Below are 17,917 nucleotides of genomic sequence, written 5' to 3'. Positions count from 1 at the left end.
GGTCCTTAATATAAAAAAATTACATATTTTTCCTCATTAGCGTTCATCTGCGGTGATGTCAACTTTGGTGCCGGGACTGAAAAATCAGACAGCGTACAGACAATGTGATGGAGCTAATATTGGCATTCAGTGGGCAGTGTGTAATAAAACAGGGCAGTGGAGCATAATATCTAACAATTGCACCCTGCAATTCATGTTAAAGATAAACATATTTATATGATTTATTAGATGACTGATTGATAACATAATCTGCTCAAATCTTTTTTTTTACACCAGAATTTAGACATAGAAGCCGTCCCGATGTTTGCTGCTGATCTCCTTAATGCTGTAGAAAACAACACCATGAATATTTCCACAGTTCCTGTGAATCTCTTGAAAGTGGTTGATTTACTAAGCACAATTGCTAAGTTTTCAAAAGCAAACTCTGTTGCGGTTGACCAAAACACAATGAAGGTATGTACATTTATTATTTACACTTTTATTACAAACATGAAATCTTTAACTATGATACAGTGGGCTAGTATGTGTAAGCGGAGAGAAAAGGGATAAGAGGGTATTATATGGCCTAATGGTTAGAGAGTCTGACTCCTAATCCTAAGGTTGTGGGTTCGAGTCTCGGGCCGGCCACGACTGAGGTGCCCTTTAGCAAGACACCAAACCTCCCAACTGCTCCCCGGGCGCTGCAGCATAAATGGCCGCCCAAGTTTTCGGTTGCGTTGAATCGTGACTTCTATTTGCTTTTCATTCATTCTGTTTCTGTTTTGTATGTATTTATTTTGGTTTTGATTTCTTTCAGGAGCTGGGGGTCCCACGGGTGAAAGACCTTTTGGTGGTGGTGCTATTCCAACGTGTGCTGTGCGACATTCTTGAAGTGTACGAGTGCGTGCTCTGAGTTCACGGTGAGGTGTGTGTGTGTGTGTGTGTGTGGAAGTGTGCGGTTGGATAACTAACCCTGGTGATCGCCTCGGTGGATAACCCCAGCCCTGTATTTAATTGTGATATTTTGTTTTGTCTGTTTAGAAGTTGCATAAAGTGGTTGTTTATTATTTGTTTCATTTGATCGTCGTTATTTGTGTATTTGTCTGTCACTGCACCTTTTTAACAGTGAAGACATCTTTTCTTTTTGTTGTTTTTGCAATGTTGGTTTGAGCCGCTAGTAAGGGCTCTTTAGGATTGAGCATATTAAGGGAGTATTTTATTTTAATTGCAAGTATTTAATAAACGTTGTACTTTTTTTTATGATGCCCATGTTTCTTGCCTACACTTATTTTAAGAGAATCGAACTTGTGTGATCTGAAAACAAACACTGGGGTTTACTTCTATTTCCTGGGTTTAACCCTCCCAGGTGGTGTAGTCGAACTGGTTCCAACTAGATAAACTTGGGTTTGTGTGTGATAAGCTGTACAGCTCTCACTCGTACCTCCTAACACACCACACCACTTCCGCCACATTCTGGCGTAGTCGGCAGGATCTCTTGTGTAGTGCAGAAGATGTGGGTATCGTTTGTGTATTTGTGTTTTGCATATTGGTATTTTAATTTCTTTTGCAGAAGCTGGGCAGCAGCAGTCTTATTTTTATTATTAGTTCATGGGTGTGAAGAGTAGCTCCTGAGTTTTGTATTTTCATCGGTAGTGGTAAGTGATTGCGCAGTTTGCCATTATGGATGATGAACTACGTGAGCTGAGAGAATTGGTAGCCCAATTAAGGGTAGATAATGAAAGATTGCGACAGGAACAAGTGCCACTTGCACAATCTGGCCCATCTAATGCTCCTATCTCTGTTGTTGTAGACCCACCACTCACTGGTGCGGTTGCGTCTGCAACAGATCGTTTTGTTTTTGTTCCTCGCGATCATAAGTGCCCAAAATTTAATGGTAGGTCCGGTGTTATGATTGAGGAATGGGTGGAGGAGGCTCAGGCCTGCATTCGGCTTCGCCACCTCTCCTCAAGTGATCAAGCATTCTTTTTGGTTGATCATTTGGAGGGAGAGGCAAGGGAGGAAATTCGATATCGGCCAAGAGACGAGAGGGAGGATCCAAACAAAATTATTCAGGCGTTACACGAATTGTATGGTTGCACAAGTTCGTATGTAGCTCTTCAAGAATCATTTTTTTCCAGAAAGCAACAGGATGAGGAGACCTTGTTGGAACATGTGATCGATGGTGGAACATGTGGAACATGTTTTTTGTGGTGGAACATTGCGAACATGTGAGCGATGGTGCGCTTCGACGTGAACTGAAACTGTTGGTCTGTCGTCAACCCATTGCTACGTTGTTGGACGTTCGCAGCGAAGCTATTCGCTGGGAACGTGAGGGAATGCCTGGGGGGGCTCGCGGTCAAAGCCAATCAGTTCCTTCCGCTCATGGTATTCAGTATGGGGTACAGGGACATCAGCACACCGGGGAAAGTAGTATCTCGGCGAATTCTGAATTGGGTGAGTTGCGAGAAATGTTGAAAAAGCAACAACAACAATTGAATCAACTTACTCAAAGTGTGGCTCAAATTCAAAATCCTCCATGTTCGCAATTATCCCAACCTAATCAGATTATTTGTAGAAGGTGTCAGCAGCCTGGTCACTTTCCTAGGGATTGTGATGGGGAACGGAGACCTTCTTGCTTCCCACCATTATGCACAGGCTCCACGGTAATGAGAGGTGGGCAGCCACAATCCAGGCAACAGTCGGAAAACCAGTTCCCGCTGAGCTGCAGGGCCACAGTTTGGTCGGGGAAAAGACAGGCTCGGGTGTTCTAAATGATGCAAATTTTATGTCACGTTTTATGTCGACATGTCCACAACTTGACGTGTGTATGGGTGGGGTTATGGTACCTTGCCTGGTGGACACTGGTTCTATGGTGTCTACCATTACAGAGACGTGTTTCTCGACCAATTTCGGGTCGTGGGGTCAGGAACAGCTTAGATCGTGCCATTGGTTACAGCTCCGGGCTGCGAATGGCCTCTCAATTCCTTATATCGGCTATCTAGAGTTAGATGTACAGCTTTGTGGGCGTGTAGTCTTAGGGTGCGGGGTGCTGGTGGTCCGAGATCCTCCATTTGGTTTGTGTGCCCAGGTTCCTGGTGTTCTGTGAATGAACGTCCTGAGTCGCTGCTCCTGGGAGCTTTTTGGCCAGCATGGCACAAGTCTCTTTGACTTACCTGTTGTGTCACGGGCCCCTATTTCGGTTTTCCAGGCCTTACAGCATTGCCATCACATCGACGTCCAGCCAGTTTCAGATCAGGGGGGTCGAGTCAAGGTGCATGGAACGCCGGGCGTGTCGCATCCCAGGGGGCACCATGAAAATGGTTGCTGTAACCTGTTCTGCACAGTACTCAAGTGGCACTGTATTGTTTGATCCCCCAGATTCTGGCCTTCCAGCAGGTTTGTTGGCATCTCCTGCTCTGGTGCATGTGCACCATGGCACAGCTTATGTGCCTGTGGTTAATGTGGGTACAATGGATGTAGTGATGTATGCTAGCACGGTTGTAGGCACTGTCAGCCATGTCTATGTGGTTAGCTTACCCCAGAGGTCACTGAAGTTCAGGAGGTATCAGCTAGGGTGAGTACACAAGTTGTGCAGGCTTCCCCTTCTGTACCCGAGCAGATCGGGCCAATTGACTTGTCTGTGTTGTCAGTGGAAGAGCAAGGCAAGGTGAGGGCACTACTAGATCAGTATTCGTCTGTGTTTTCCATACATGATGGGGATTTGGGCTGCACTAATCTCATTTCCCATGACATCCCCTTATTAGAGGAAGTCCCTGTGCGCCAGCGGTATAGGCGTATTCCTCCTTCCAAGTACGAGGTAGTGAAGGCTCACATCAACCAACTTCTTGAGGCCCAGGTAATTAGAGAGAGCTGCAGCCCTTATGCTTCACCTATTGTTTTGGTCAAGAAAAAGGACGGTAGTCTATGCATGTGCGTAGACTACCGGCATTTAAATGCCAAGACCAGGAAGGATGCCTTCCCTCTACCTCGTATCGAGGAGACGTTGGACTCGCTGGCAGGGGCACGTTGGTTTTCCACAATGGACCTTGCCAGTGGGTACAATCAGGTCCCTGTTACTGAGGCAGATAGATCTAAGACAGCATTTTGTACTCCGTTTGGGCTCTTTGAATGGAACAGGATGCTGTTTGGGCTTTGCAAGGCCCCCAGCACCTTCCAGAGACTAATGGAACGATTGTTTGGGGACCAACAGTGCCAGTCTCTCCTCTTGTACCTTGATGACATTGTTGTTTTCTCCTCGTCAGTTGATCAACATCTAGCTCGGATGGAGGTAGTCTTAAGCCGGTTACACAGGAAAGGTTTGAAGGCCAAGTTGTCCAAGTGTGCCTTTTTCCAACGTGAAGTACCGTACCTGGGTCATGTGATTTCCTCAGAAGGGGTTTCCACAGACCCAGGCAAGATTGAGGCAGTTTCTCAGTGGCCTCAGCCAACCAGTGTTGCAGGTTTGCAGTCATTTTTGGGGTTTGCCAGGTACTACCGCCGTTTTGTTGAGGCGTTTGTGCGGCTGGCTGCCCCCCTCCACAGGTTGGTAGCAGAGCTGGCAACCCAGAAGCGGTCAAAGTCTGGGTCCCGTGAGTTTGCTGAGGGATGGTCTAATGAGTGTCAGAGTAGCTTTGAGGAGTTAAAGGGTAGACTTACCACAGCCCCTGTGGTCGCCTATGCTGACTTTTCACTTCCTTTTATTTTGGAGGTGGACGCCAGCCATGGGGGGCTAGGGGCAGTCCTCTCACAAGAGCAACAAGGTAAGGTGCGTCCCATAGCTTATGGTAGCCGAGGTCTTAGGCCCACTGAGCGCAATACTTCAAACTAGAGTTCTATGAAGCTGGAGTTTCTTGCGCTCAAGTGGGTGATGACTGAGAAGTTCCGGGAGTACCTGCTGGCACAGAAGTGTGTAGTCTACACCGATAATAATCCTCTTAGCTACCTGACCTCTGCTAAGCTGGGTGCCATGGAACAGCGCTGGGCTGCCCAGTTGGCGGCCTTTGATTTTTAGCTCAAGTATAGATCAGGCAAGAGCAACCGCAATGCTGATGCCTTGTCACGCCAGAATCCATCTGTGGTGGAGGTTCAGGATTTGTGCCCAGGGGTAGCCGTTCCTGCTGTGTTGCGTCAAGTCGACCAGGGCGGATTGGTGACGGGGGTAAACCAGATCGTATCCTTTCCTGGTTATTCCATCAGTGATATGTCTGCTCAGCAGCAGGCCGATCCAGTTATTGGAGAGCTGCTGGTGTTTTGGAGGCGGAAATCGCCACCTAGCTCTGAGGAGCGTAAGAAATTCTCTAGGTCTGCTGCGCTTTTGTTTCGGCAGTGGGATCGCCTGGTGGAGAAGGAGGGGGTGCTTTATCGTCGGGTGTTTCACCCGGATGGTGGAGAGGAGGTTCTCCGAGTGTTATTGCCGGTGGCCATGAAGTCTGAGGTGTTGACACAATTACACCAACTGCACGGGCACCAGGGGGTGGAGCGCACCTCTCAGCTGGTGTGGCAACGATGTTATTGGCCAGGAATGTCTGCTGACATTGCCTGGTGGTGCCATGAGTGTGAGAGGTGCCAGTGTGCCAAGGGTGTCCAGCCTGTCCCTGTTAGTTTCATGGGACACCTGCTTGCCGCACAGCCAAATGAGATTCTGGCCTTGGACTTTACTGTGTTAGACCTCTCAAGTTCTGGTCTGGAGAATGTGTTGGTCATGACTGATATTTTCACCAAATACACCTTGGCTGTACCCACTAGAAATCAACAAGATGAGACTGTGGCTGGTTGTCGAGTGGTTCTGTAAATTTGGGGTGCCTGGCCGTATCCATTCGGACCAAGGTCGTAACTTTGAGTCGGCTCTTATCCATCAGTTGTGTTGCTTATATGGAGTTGAAAAGTCACGCACTACTCCATATCACCCTGCTGGAAACGGCCAGTGCGAGCGTTTCAACAGGACATTTCACAACCTCTTGCGCACCTTGCCTGTGTCAAGGAAGAGGGACTGGCCATCTTGTCTCCCTCAGGTACTGTTCGCCTACAACACTACCCCTCACCAAGCTACAGGGGAATGCTTTTTGATGTTTGGGCAGGACCCTAGACTTCCAGTTGACTTCTTGCTTGGTAGAGTTGAAGAACCATTGGTAGTGTTCATCGTTGGGTTAAGGAACATCAGGATGGCAGGTGGCTTTTGAGGGCACTCGTGAGTGGTTGGGGGCTGCTGCTGATCGCCGAAAGGCCAGGCATGATCTGCAGGTACAAGAGTCACCACTGAAGGAGGCTCAGTTGGTATATCTCCGTGATTATAGCGTGAGAGGTCGACATAAAATACATGACCTGTGGAGCTCAGTGGTGTACCGGATTGTGAAGGCACCTAAGGAGGTGTGGTGTATACAATTGCCCCCACCATAGATCTAAGTAAGTTAAAGCATGTGCACCGATCTTTGCTGAAACCTCAGTTTGGTAGGAAGTCCTCCCCCATATTGCAGGACACTCCAGTAGCGGAACCGGTGCAGCCTCGGGAAGAGGAGTTATACGAGGGAGATTTGTTTGTCCTGGTACCTGAAACATCACAGGTTAATAGTAGGCAATCACCTCGGGGTACGGTTCAGTCGGAACCTCCAGGTTCTGGTGAGGACCAAGGATTAGAAGTCCCTGAGGCAGGAGCAAATGTGCAGCCAGCAGTGTACCTTCCTTTTTCCTCTGCTTCTGTGGGTGAGAGTGTGGTGAGAAGGACCGGAAGGAGTACTGCTGGGCAGCACTCTAATGTACATCATCTTCCACGATCACTGGGGCCAGGTACAGTGTCTAGTATAGTGGGTAGTACAGCTGGGGCCTTGTTCCGTCCTTGGGACTGAAGGTTAAGAGTGTGGGCTTTTGGGTTAGTTCACCGTCGAGGCGACGATGCAGAAGCTGGGGGTGGATTGTGACCGTATGAACAAGGTATGAGTGGTGATTGACACTCATGACCACCAATCAGTGTCGAGCAGGCACTATTTAAAGCAGGTTGGTTTTGAGCCTGGGATGCGACACGTCCGTACCGTCCCCGTTTTAGCATGTAGCGTTGGCTAATTTGTTTTTAGTTATCTTTTTTCGTTGCACTAATGGCTCGTTTATTGCACCCTTAGCCTGTCTTTTCATCACTGTGTGTGTCCCTGTCGGATGCTGTTCGGATCTGTTTACTGCCCACCTTTCAGGTATGAGGAAGTTGCATTATAAATCATGTCTAGCTTTAATGAGGGTCGGGTGGCGTGAGTAATGTGCAGTCCTTGTACTTTGGTTTAATAGCGGGTTATTTGAGGGCTGCGTATCCTGAGCGGCAAATTGATCCTCGTGAACTCCTTTATCCGCACTTGGTAAGTTGTCGGTTTTGCTAAGGGGAATTTCGGCGTGTAATTGTGCAATTACTATTAATTCTGTTTTTGTTATTTTGTTACTATTTGTTATAGGATTCTCCCTCTCTTTTCGTCCTGGCCATTATCACTGCAGTTTACGTTTTCCTCCACTGCGCGCCGAGTGACTAATATTGGCCTACAATCATTTAAAGAGACTTCTGCTGCTACCATCTGGTTTCTGGGATAGTTTTAACTGACCTGTTCTGGTCTACTTTGGGGTGGACGATCGGGTATATCTTGGGGCCGGCCTAAGAACGTCGTGGCCGCTCCTTTTTGAGTCCTGTCTCCCTCAAACTTTTTATAAAGTTTTCGGTTGCGTTGAATCGTGACTTCTATTTGCTTTTCATTCATTCTGTTTCTGTTTTATATGTATTTAATTTGGTTTTGATTTTTTTCAGGAGCTGGGGGTCCCACGGGTGAAAGACCTTTTGGTGGTGGTGCTATTCCAACGTGTGCTGTGCGACATTCTTGAAGTGTTCGAGTGCATGCTCTGAGTTCACAGTGAGGTGTGTGTGTGTGTGTGTGTGTGTGTGTGTGTGTGTGTGTGTGTGTGTGTGTAAGTGTGCGGTTGGATAACTAACCCTGGTGATCGCCTCGGTCGATAACCCCAGCCCTGTATTTAATTGTGATATTTTGTTTTGTCTGTTTAGAAGTTGCGTAAAGTGGTTGTTTATTATTTATTTCATTTGATTGTTGTTATTTGTGTATTTGTCTGTCAATGCACCTTTTTAACAGTGAAGACATCTTTTCTTTTTGTTGTTTTTGCAATGTTGGTTTGAGCCGCTAGTAAGGGCTCTTTAGGATTGAGCATATTAAGGGAGTTTTTTATTTTAATTGCAAGTATTTAATAAACGTTGTACTTTTTTTTATGATGCCCATGTTTCTTGCCTACACTTATTTTAAGAGAATCGAACTTGTGTGATCTGATAAACACTGGGGTTTACTTTTATTTCCTGGGTTTAACCCTCCCAGGTGGCATAGTCGAACTGGTTCCAAATAGATAAACTTGGGTTTGTGTGTGATAAGCTGTACGGCTCTCACTCGTACCTCCTAACACACCACACCGCTCCCGCCACATTCAGTATGACAGCGTGTATTACATATTACATATTTATATATTTAAATGTTTGTTGTTAATAATAGAAAATCCAAATATTCTTTACTTATCTGAACATTCAGGAGTTCCTTAAAACTGTGGACGTCATAACATCAGAAACGGCACAAGAAACATGGAATAGTTTCAACAGTGAAAATACGAACATGAACGCTATCTCTATGCTTCTTCAGTCGATTGAAAGTATCGGAAGCAGTCTCTCCAGTGATAGCTTTTCCATAACGACATCAAATATCCAACTTGAGAGGAATTTTACCAACTCAACTAAAATGTTTAACACAAATTCCACCACTCAAGCGAGCATTGCAGAGACTAGCGGAAGGTTTCTAGTCACCGTCATTGTCTTCTCGGCACTTAACAGTGTGTTACCTGGTCGGGATGCAGCCTACAATAACAGCAGTAAAACTCAATCCAGCATCAACAGAGAGATAGTTGTAATTGAAGGACACTCGACAATAAACAACGTATCCCTGTTTTTTGAAGTTAAAGATAGGTCATTATGAAACCCACAGTGTGTCTTTTGGAACTTTAGCCTTTTAAATGGTATTGGTGCCTGGGACTCGACTGGATGTAAAATAAAGCAAGTAATTAATCAAGCTGGAAAGCCAACATGTGAGTGCAGCCATACAACATCATTTTCTATCCTGATGTCACCATTTTCTCCGGGTTAACGAAGCCTTAGCCTATATAACATACATCGGTGTAGGCATTTCAATTGGCAGCTTGGTTTTGTGTCTCATCATTGAAGGCCTTATCTGGAAATTAATGTCAAAGAACAATACCTCTTACATGCGCCATATCTCTACTATCAACATCGCTCTGTCCCTCCTGGTTGCAGACATATGTTTTATTATTGGAGCAGCAATCGGAACAAAAGGACAGAAGACACTAATGGATCCCTGCAGTACAGTGACATTCTTTATCCACTTCTTTTACCTTGCTCTTTTCTTCTGGATGCTACTGTCAGCTCTCTTGCTTCTCTACCGCATTGTCATAGTCTTTTCCAGATTGTCCCGGACCGTGATGATGACCATAGCCTTTAGTGTTGGCTATGGAGCTCCATTAATAATTGCTGTCATTACTGTCACAGCAACATCTGGAAACAGAGGATACATTCAAGAAGAGAATACATGCTGGCTCAACTGGTATAAAACTAAGGCAATACTGGCATTTGTGATTCCAGCCCTAACCATTGTGTTTATAAATCTCCTGGTGCTTATTATACTTGTATAAGTGCCACTATTCAGTGAGATGAGAAAGATGCCTTAGTAGTGATTACCAGGTGTGTGGCGATTTTAACCCCTTTCTTTTGTCTGACTTGGGGATTTGGGATCGGGACCATCGTATCACCAGCCTTTGGGATAGTGATGGCCAGTTTCGTGAATGAATCGTTCTTTTGAACCAGTTCTTTTTAGTGAACTGGATGAACCGGTTCACCAAATCAGACTGATTCGTTCTAAACAGTTCGCGTCTTGAGTCAGCGCTGATCCACAAGTTACTAAAGTTACTCACTTTCGGTCATGTCTGTCAGTCTGTCCGGCTCTAAATAAACTAATATCCAGGAGTATATGTAACCCCTGTACACTGAACTGACATGTTGTGCTGAGAGAACTGTGAGCGCGAGCTGTTGATACTGCGCATGCGTGAATTACTGAACCGATACAGCGAATCATCAGTACACTGAACTGAGAACTGTTTCTTTCGGACGTGTCCGAGAACCGATGAACTGTTGATACTGCGCATGCTTGAATAACTGAACTGGTACAGCGAATCATCAGTACACTGAACTGAGAACTGTTTCTTTCGGACGTGTCCGAGAACCGATGAACTAGTACAGCGAATCATCAGTACACTGAACTGAGAATTGTTTCGGACGCGTCCGACATACTGTTGATGCTGCGCATGCGTGAACCTTCAGAGCAAATTATACATATTGGGATATGCATAGTAACTAGTCATAGGCTGTTAAACATTTTTATAAAAAAAAAAAATCAATATATGTCACTCAATTGGAACGATACACAAGCCACAGGCTAGGGTAAGCAAAACCAAAGAGATCTTTATTGAAGTCTGTGAGCAGATGTATCGAATTCAAAACTGTATGAAGCACTACGAAGTTTGCAGAAAGCGTAAACACGCACACACACATGCTGGGGAGAACACAGGAGGAAGAGAGACAGGATCCTAGACAGGAGTAGGTGGATACGGGGAGAATAATCCGGTAGCACCGAAGGCGAGGGAGAAGGAAGGAGAGCCGATAGCTGTGAAGCAATCGGGAGTCTGGAGCTTGAATGACTGCGGGGAAAAAATCACGTTAGCACATATGAGACCAGACAATGACTGAGTGACTGAGAGTGGTTTATATAGGGTGTGCGTTGATTGAAGAATGTGGATCAGGTGGTGCTAACTAGTACTCAGGGGAATGTGAGTGAGAGAAGGACCTGGTGACTCCGTGACAGTACCCCCCCTCACGGTCCGCTCCTGAGGACCGGGGAACACCAGAGCGCCGAGGTGGGCGGCCTCTGGGTCGAGGCGCGGGTCTGCCTGGGTGTGACTCGTGGAACTCCCGGAGGAGATCGGGGTCTAGAATATCATCTCGGGGCACCCATGAACGTTCTTCTGGTCCATACCCCTCCCAATCGACGAGATACTGTAGAGCCCCACCTCGACGTCTGGAATCCAGGATCTCCTTTAGCAAGTAGATCCCGGTGTCTTCTTCTAGGGTAGGTAGGGATGGTACTTCTTCAGCACCAGGACCTGAGGGAGATGGGAGAGAAACTGGTAAGTGATAAGGTTTGAAGTGAGACACATGAAAGACAGGATGGATACGATAGGTACTGGGGAGTTTGAGTTAAAATGCCACCGGATTGATCTCCTTAACGATTTCGAAGGGTCCGATGTACCGAGGGTTCAGCTTTCTGCAGGGGAGCTGTAGACGAATGTTCTTCGTGGACAGCCATACCTTCTGACCTACTTGGTAACCTGGAGTGGAGGAATGACGAGTGTCAGCAGCCCTCTTGTGTCTTCTCACGGCTCCCGGTAACTGATGATGCGCCGAGTTCCATACCCTCTCACTCTCACGGAACCAGTGGTCAACAGACGGGACATCTGAAGGCTCATCTGACCAGGGGAAAAAAGGTGGTTGGTAACCGAGTACACACTGGAACAGCGTTAAGCCGGTAGTTTGCTGTCTCAAGGAGTTTTGGGTGTACTCGGCCCATGGAAGGTACTGACCCCAGCTGTCCTGGTGGAGCTGACAGAAAGCACGAAGGAACTTGCTGACGTCTTGAATTTTACGTTCTGTCTGACCGTTTGACTGGGGATGATACCCGGAGGACAGACTGACGGCCACACCTAGGCGTTTGAAGAACGCCTTCCAGACTCTGGAGGTAAATTGAGTACCACGGTCAGAGACAATGTCTTCAGGAATACTGAAATACCTGAAGACATGCTCGAAGAGGAGTCTTGCAGTTTCCATAGCTGTGGGGAGGCCCTTGAGGGGAATTAACCTGATAGTCTTAGAGAAATGGTCGACCACAACGAAGATGCAGGTCTTACCCTTAGAGGTAGGCAGGTCTGTGGCGAAATCGATCCCTAAGTGTGACCATGGACGATTGGGAACGGGAAGAGGATAAAGTTTGCCCGTGGGTAGAGAATGAGGTGTCTTGGTGGTGGCACAGACTGAGCATCCTAACACGAACCTCCTGACATCTTGGGCCATCCTTGGCCACCAAAACTTTGCCTGGAGGAGTGAGAGGGTTGAACTGAACATGGGCGGGACATCCCGGTGGTGGATGGACAGTACTTGCTCCTTCACCTGTCCACTGGATTGGGCTGACAATCATGGAGGCTGGAAGGATGGTCTCTGGTTGGTCAGATTCCTCCTCACGTGTGTGGATGCGAGATAAAGCATCAGCTTTCTTGTTCTTCACTCCCGGACAATAGGTGATGGTAAAATTGAAGCGGGTGAAGAACAGAGCCCATCGGGCTTGACGAGGGTTCAGCCTTTTTGCATCTCGGAGATATAGTAGATTCTTGTGATCAGTGAAAACGGTAAATGGGGATTTGGCAGCCTCTAACCAGTGTCTCCATTCTTCTAGCGCAAGTTTGATGGCTAGGAGTTTGATGGATGGAGTACCTGGGTCTTACTGTGAGGTTGTGAAAGAACTGCGCCGACCCCAGTAGTGGAGGCGTCGACCTCTACGTTGAAGGGAAGCTTAGGATTGGGATGAATGAGTACCGGAGCTTGGGTGAAGGCTACTTTCAGCTCTTCGAAGGCCTCTGTAGCCTTGGGAGACCAGCTCAGTGATTTGGGTTTGCCCCGGAGGAGTGAGGTGAGGGGTGTGACAATGAGGCTGAAGTTGTGGATAAACCATCTGTAGAAATTTGCAAATCCCAAAAACGTTGAAGCTCTTTGATGGTGTTGGGAATAGGCCAGTTTTGAACCGCTTTTACCTTCCCCTCGTCCATAGAGGTTCCAGACGCTGATACCTCATAGCCTAAAAAGGCTATCCGGGGTGTGTGGAACTCACATTTTTCGGCCTTGAGGTATAATTGGTGTTCCTGGAGCTTCCGTAGGACTTCCGTGACGTGTCGAATATGTTCTGCCATAGATTTGGAAAAGATGAGGATATCGTCGATGTATACAATCACAAACCGGTTCAGGAAGTCCCGGAACACATGTTGCATAAAGTCTTGAAAGACAGATGGCGCGTTAGCTAAGCCATACGGCATTACTAAATATTCATAGTGGCCCGTTGGAGTCACAAACGCCGTTTTCCACTCATCCCCTGAACGGATTCTGACTAGGTTGTACGCACTAGTGAAGCAATCGGGAGTCTGGAGCTTGTATGACTGCGGGGAAAAATCACGTTAGCACATACGAGACCAGACAATGACCGAGTGACTGAGAGTGGTTTATATAGGGTGTGCGTTGATTGAAGAATGTGGATCAGGTGGTGCTAATTAGTACTCAGGGGAATGTGAGTGCTGGTGAGTGAGAGAAGGACCTGGTGACTCCGTGACATCAATATATGTCAGTTAATTTTACTATTGACTATTGTGCAGGTTAGTCTGTATTTTTATATGCCACTTTTTGTAAGTTGATGAAGATTAGTTTATTAACTTTATATCTTTAAGACACGTAAAACATCCACGTTTGCACATAAATGCCTGTACTGCGTGTTTTAGTTGTAAAACGTAAATGTAAGAAACGTATTCAACTAAAGTTATGATTACAAAGAACTTTTTGAAAGTGTTAAATTGATTCTATTAATATCTGCCGGCAGCGGGATAATGGAATTTGCGTCATTACGTCATTGTGAATGACGTCATTACGTCAGGACGTAAAAGAACTGGTGAACTGGATTTTTGAACTGGTTCATTAAATCGAACTGTCCGAAAGAACCGGTTCGCGGAAAATAACCGAACTTCCCATCACTACTTTGGGATCCTTGTGGTGTTTGCAATCCTCAATTCACTGCAGGTACCAATATCACCTTCATACATATTTAATTTATTTTTATTTTTTTAATTTAATTGGAGCAATGCAGGTTTTTTTTTTTTTGCAGAAGCACATACTGTATGCAGCTGCCTACCTATGAAATAAAAATATTTTGAAAGATATACAGCACTGACATCATTGTATCCCTTTGGTTTTGTAAATTTGATGCTGTTTCAACATAGATTTTTTAAGAGTAAATGAATATTTTAACCTGATCAATGTGTCGATCCAGAATAGCTAGAAATACTCACCTACAGTTTTAAGATTTATGTAAAAATGTATGTAAAAAAAATTCCATTAATCTTTCTTGTTTATTTTGCCATTTATATTTGTGTGTAGGACACAATGCAGTATGTTTCTTAAATGAAGCAGAAATACAATCTGTAATTTGTCCTATTTATTTCTTCAAAGGGCTTCTTTATTTTAGTTCTTGGAACTGTACTGGACAAGAAGGTGCGTATTTTCCATATATTCAGGCTGTTTGTTGACAAAACGTTTACTAAGACCAGCTGATTTACGGAGATGAACAGATTCAGAGAAAGCTTACATCATGAGTAGTTTGTGTACAGTGTTCATTTACCCATAGGAACCAAAAATACATTAAACACTAGAACTGTTTCTGAGCTGGATTGTTGCCTTATTATCGCAATTAAAAATAATGGATCTTAGAGTTGTGTTTATTAGAGAATAATGTCACTTTTAGTGGTTGTTTTATACTATGCTATTTTTATTATTAATGATATATTTCTTTGTCATAATAGACTTGGTTCTTGCTTACAGAGATGCAAAGTTACCAGTAGTTTGTTTGTTTGTTTTTTGTTCATTTCCAATTTGTTTTGATTTAGTTTTTCCTTCTTTTTCATTGGGTCAGTGATGTATTTTAAAATATGGAATCTATCAAATATGTCTGTGAATTAAAACCTCACTACTGCTTTTCACCTGGTTACTCCCCTTATTGTCATATCTATTGTCAGAAGGATTTCCTAAGTTTTGGTTACTTCTCTCGCTGACTCATGACATAAATCCTTTAACTGTAATCTTTTATCAGTAGTGTTGCAGATTTCCAGACTGTTCTGATGAGGCTGTAGATTTCCATCCAATCTGTTTTGTAAATTAGGGAAAGTTGGCAGAGCTGGTTTACATATGTCATTAAGCCAAAAACAGAATAAACAGAAACGCTGGGACATCAGATACCACAGAACGGATCTGAGCTTCTGAAAGACACTGAGACACTGATGCTTTACCTTCTTCACATTTCAGGTATGTTTTAATTTTCTACTAAATTCTTCACTTATTTCTGCCAATTAATGGGGAAAGTTTTACAGATCATAACATGTGGGATTAAAATATTTTAAAATATTTGTGATTAATAAAAATCACATTTAATAACCAATAAACAAATTAATTGACTATATGAATTAACTTTAACAGTCACTATAACTCATGAAAAACTTAGATATATTTAGATGTTGTCATTGTACAGTGGAACTTTTTTTTGCTGAGATTAAACCTGATGTAAGAAAAACTTTTTTCACTGACTGACCTGTGAGTCTTAATAATCTTAATAAGAGAGTCCTATTAATCATAAATTTGCTGTGAACATCTGAACACTTCACACAGGACACAGAGGAGAGTTAAGATGAACTTTAATATTCACTAATGTATTTCCAATCTTTACTTTAATATATAGTTTATTATCATTTTTAGTTTTCATTTTATCATGTATGATGTGTTATTTGTTGTATTCCTCATGTTTATAAAAGTAATGATGTTTATTTTACTTATACGTTATAAAATGTGACTTATAAATAAATCCTGTACCCAGTCCTGAACATCTGTCCTGAACATCTGTGATATTTGGAAATACAAATGTAAATATTAATACAATACAATAAATTCATACTGAACTGTAATAATGTTAATATTAAATACTAAAATGCTAAATGTGCTACATGATGTGCAGGTAAAGCATTGTATTTTATTTATAAATAATTATAAATATTTATATGATTATGATTAATGATTAAAACCATAAAATATGATTAATAATTAAAACCAATACTTTTAATGGCTCACTTCCCATGTATTGTAGCACAAATTTATATAATGAATCTCCCCTCACAAGAACATAAACTGACTGAAAGCTTTTATAGAAAGTTTGAGATGCCTGTGACCTTTAGACATTTAGAGTAAAATTCCCTAAAGAATCCACAATAGACAGAATACACATCTCAAAACAAATAAAAGTGAGATACTGTAGAAATGAACTGAATCAGATCTCGAAGGAGTAGATAAATGAAATATAAATGCATTCAGGAAGAGAAAATATTAGAAACCAAACTGAGGTAGCTCAGTGTTTAAAGTGTTGGACTACTGATTGGAAGGCTACGAATTTGAGGTCCACCAGGCTGCTGCCACTGGGCCGCTGAGCAAGGCCCTTAAAACCTCTTAGGGATTTCGCCCCCTATTGTAGGTTTTTCACCTACATGACCTACCCAACAAAAAGTGGTACAGCACCCACATACTTTGACACACAGGGGTGAGCCTGGTCTCATTGGAACGAAGAGACTCTCTAGTTTCAGGGTGATTCTAGGCCTTACTGGCACAAAGTTACAGAGGCTAGAATGGAAGGTTTTGATTTCTGCCTGAGTTGTTTACCTGATAAACTGATTAATCTTATTTTTCTGGAACATGTTAGGGACCAAATAACAACTGAGGGTCATAGCCACATGTCTTGGCTTTCACCAAAAAAATTCAAGTCAAAAGACCCAAAAATGGCTTCAATAAAAATATTTTTCTATGGACATGTCCGTCCGGTCATGTGTTTTTGTGTACTTGTTTACTGTATAACTTTGAATTAAAAGGCTGCATGCTCAGTTTAAAAGTCCTAAAACAAGCAGAGACTCTCTCTCTACTACTCTGGTGTGAAAACAGGCCTGTAACTTGACACCCTGAGCTGTGAGACTGTGAAAAGGTCAAGGATTGCACAATAATTCTTGTGTGCACCTTTTTCACGCAGCTTCAGGCGTAGCAGACGTGGCATGTTGCATATCGTTGGAATCGTCTCCTTATTGGCTAAAGAGCTGTAGAGGTCCCGGCCCATTTCATTGCTATTGGAAGGAGTAATTGTCAGTCAAAAGCGGGTTCCCAAAAATGATGTCATGACATCATTGGCTTCTCAGCCGTCTATCTCTGCAATACAAGCACCGATTGGCTCAAGTGAGGGCTTGTTTGACTCGTTAGGCCCTGGGCTATAAATATGACGTAAATTTAGAATTTAATATTGGATTAAAAGGCTTACAGATTTCAGTTCCTTGGACCTGTGTGGATTTTTGTGGATTATTTGTTTTGGAATATATTACCCCAGTGAAGAAAAGGAAGCGTCTAAAAGTAAGGGAAAAACCGGTCTAGCGCCACCTAGGTCAGTTTTGTCCAAAAATTTTTTCAAATAGTGTTACGCCCCGTCTAGGGGTGAGGGCGAAACGTGAACGAGACACCAGGGGTAGCTGAAAGAACAATATTTTACTAGGAAAACAAGTGTACAAATGGGGGTATGTCTTCAGGAGCCGACAAGGCCAAAATAACAAACAAAACGGCTATTTATTGCAACCTTTAACTTCCCTACTAAACAAAAGAAAAAGAAAACACAAAACACTTCCCTATCTCCCTAAGAATAAACACTGTGGGAAAATTTGGGTGTGTGTGCTCTTATTCTATGAACTATTACCACTATATGGGGGTAGGCCGGATGTTGTAATGGTGTTGAGCTATAATATTGTATATCGGCATTAGGTCGTGTACGAGTTATAGGGAGTATAAGAGCTATATGGATTATGATATAATAATATATATATGTATAATTATGTATAATATTTCATTTCTATATATAGATATCTGAATAGATGATGCGTGAGGCAGAGATAAGGGGTGTAGTTGGTTTAT

At 43.8% G+C, this 17,917-nt stretch overlaps 1 pseudogene; it reads left to right on the top strand.

Annotated features, from left to right (window-relative positions):
• Window positions 1–8,618: 8,618 nt before the first annotated feature.
• LOC125139069 lies at window positions 8,619–9,872 on the top strand (annotated as a pseudogene).
• Window positions 9,873–17,917: the final 8,045 nt, after the last annotated feature.

The sequence above is a fragment of the Tachysurus fulvidraco genome, chromosome 16, assembly GCF_022655615.1.
Source record: "Tachysurus fulvidraco isolate hzauxx_2018 chromosome 16, HZAU_PFXX_2.0, whole genome shotgun sequence".
Taxonomy (NCBI): domain Eukaryota; kingdom Metazoa; phylum Chordata; class Actinopteri; order Siluriformes; family Bagridae; genus Tachysurus; species Tachysurus fulvidraco.
Note: the sequence above shows the minus strand (reverse complement) of the source record. Positions and strands in the feature narration are given on the sequence as shown.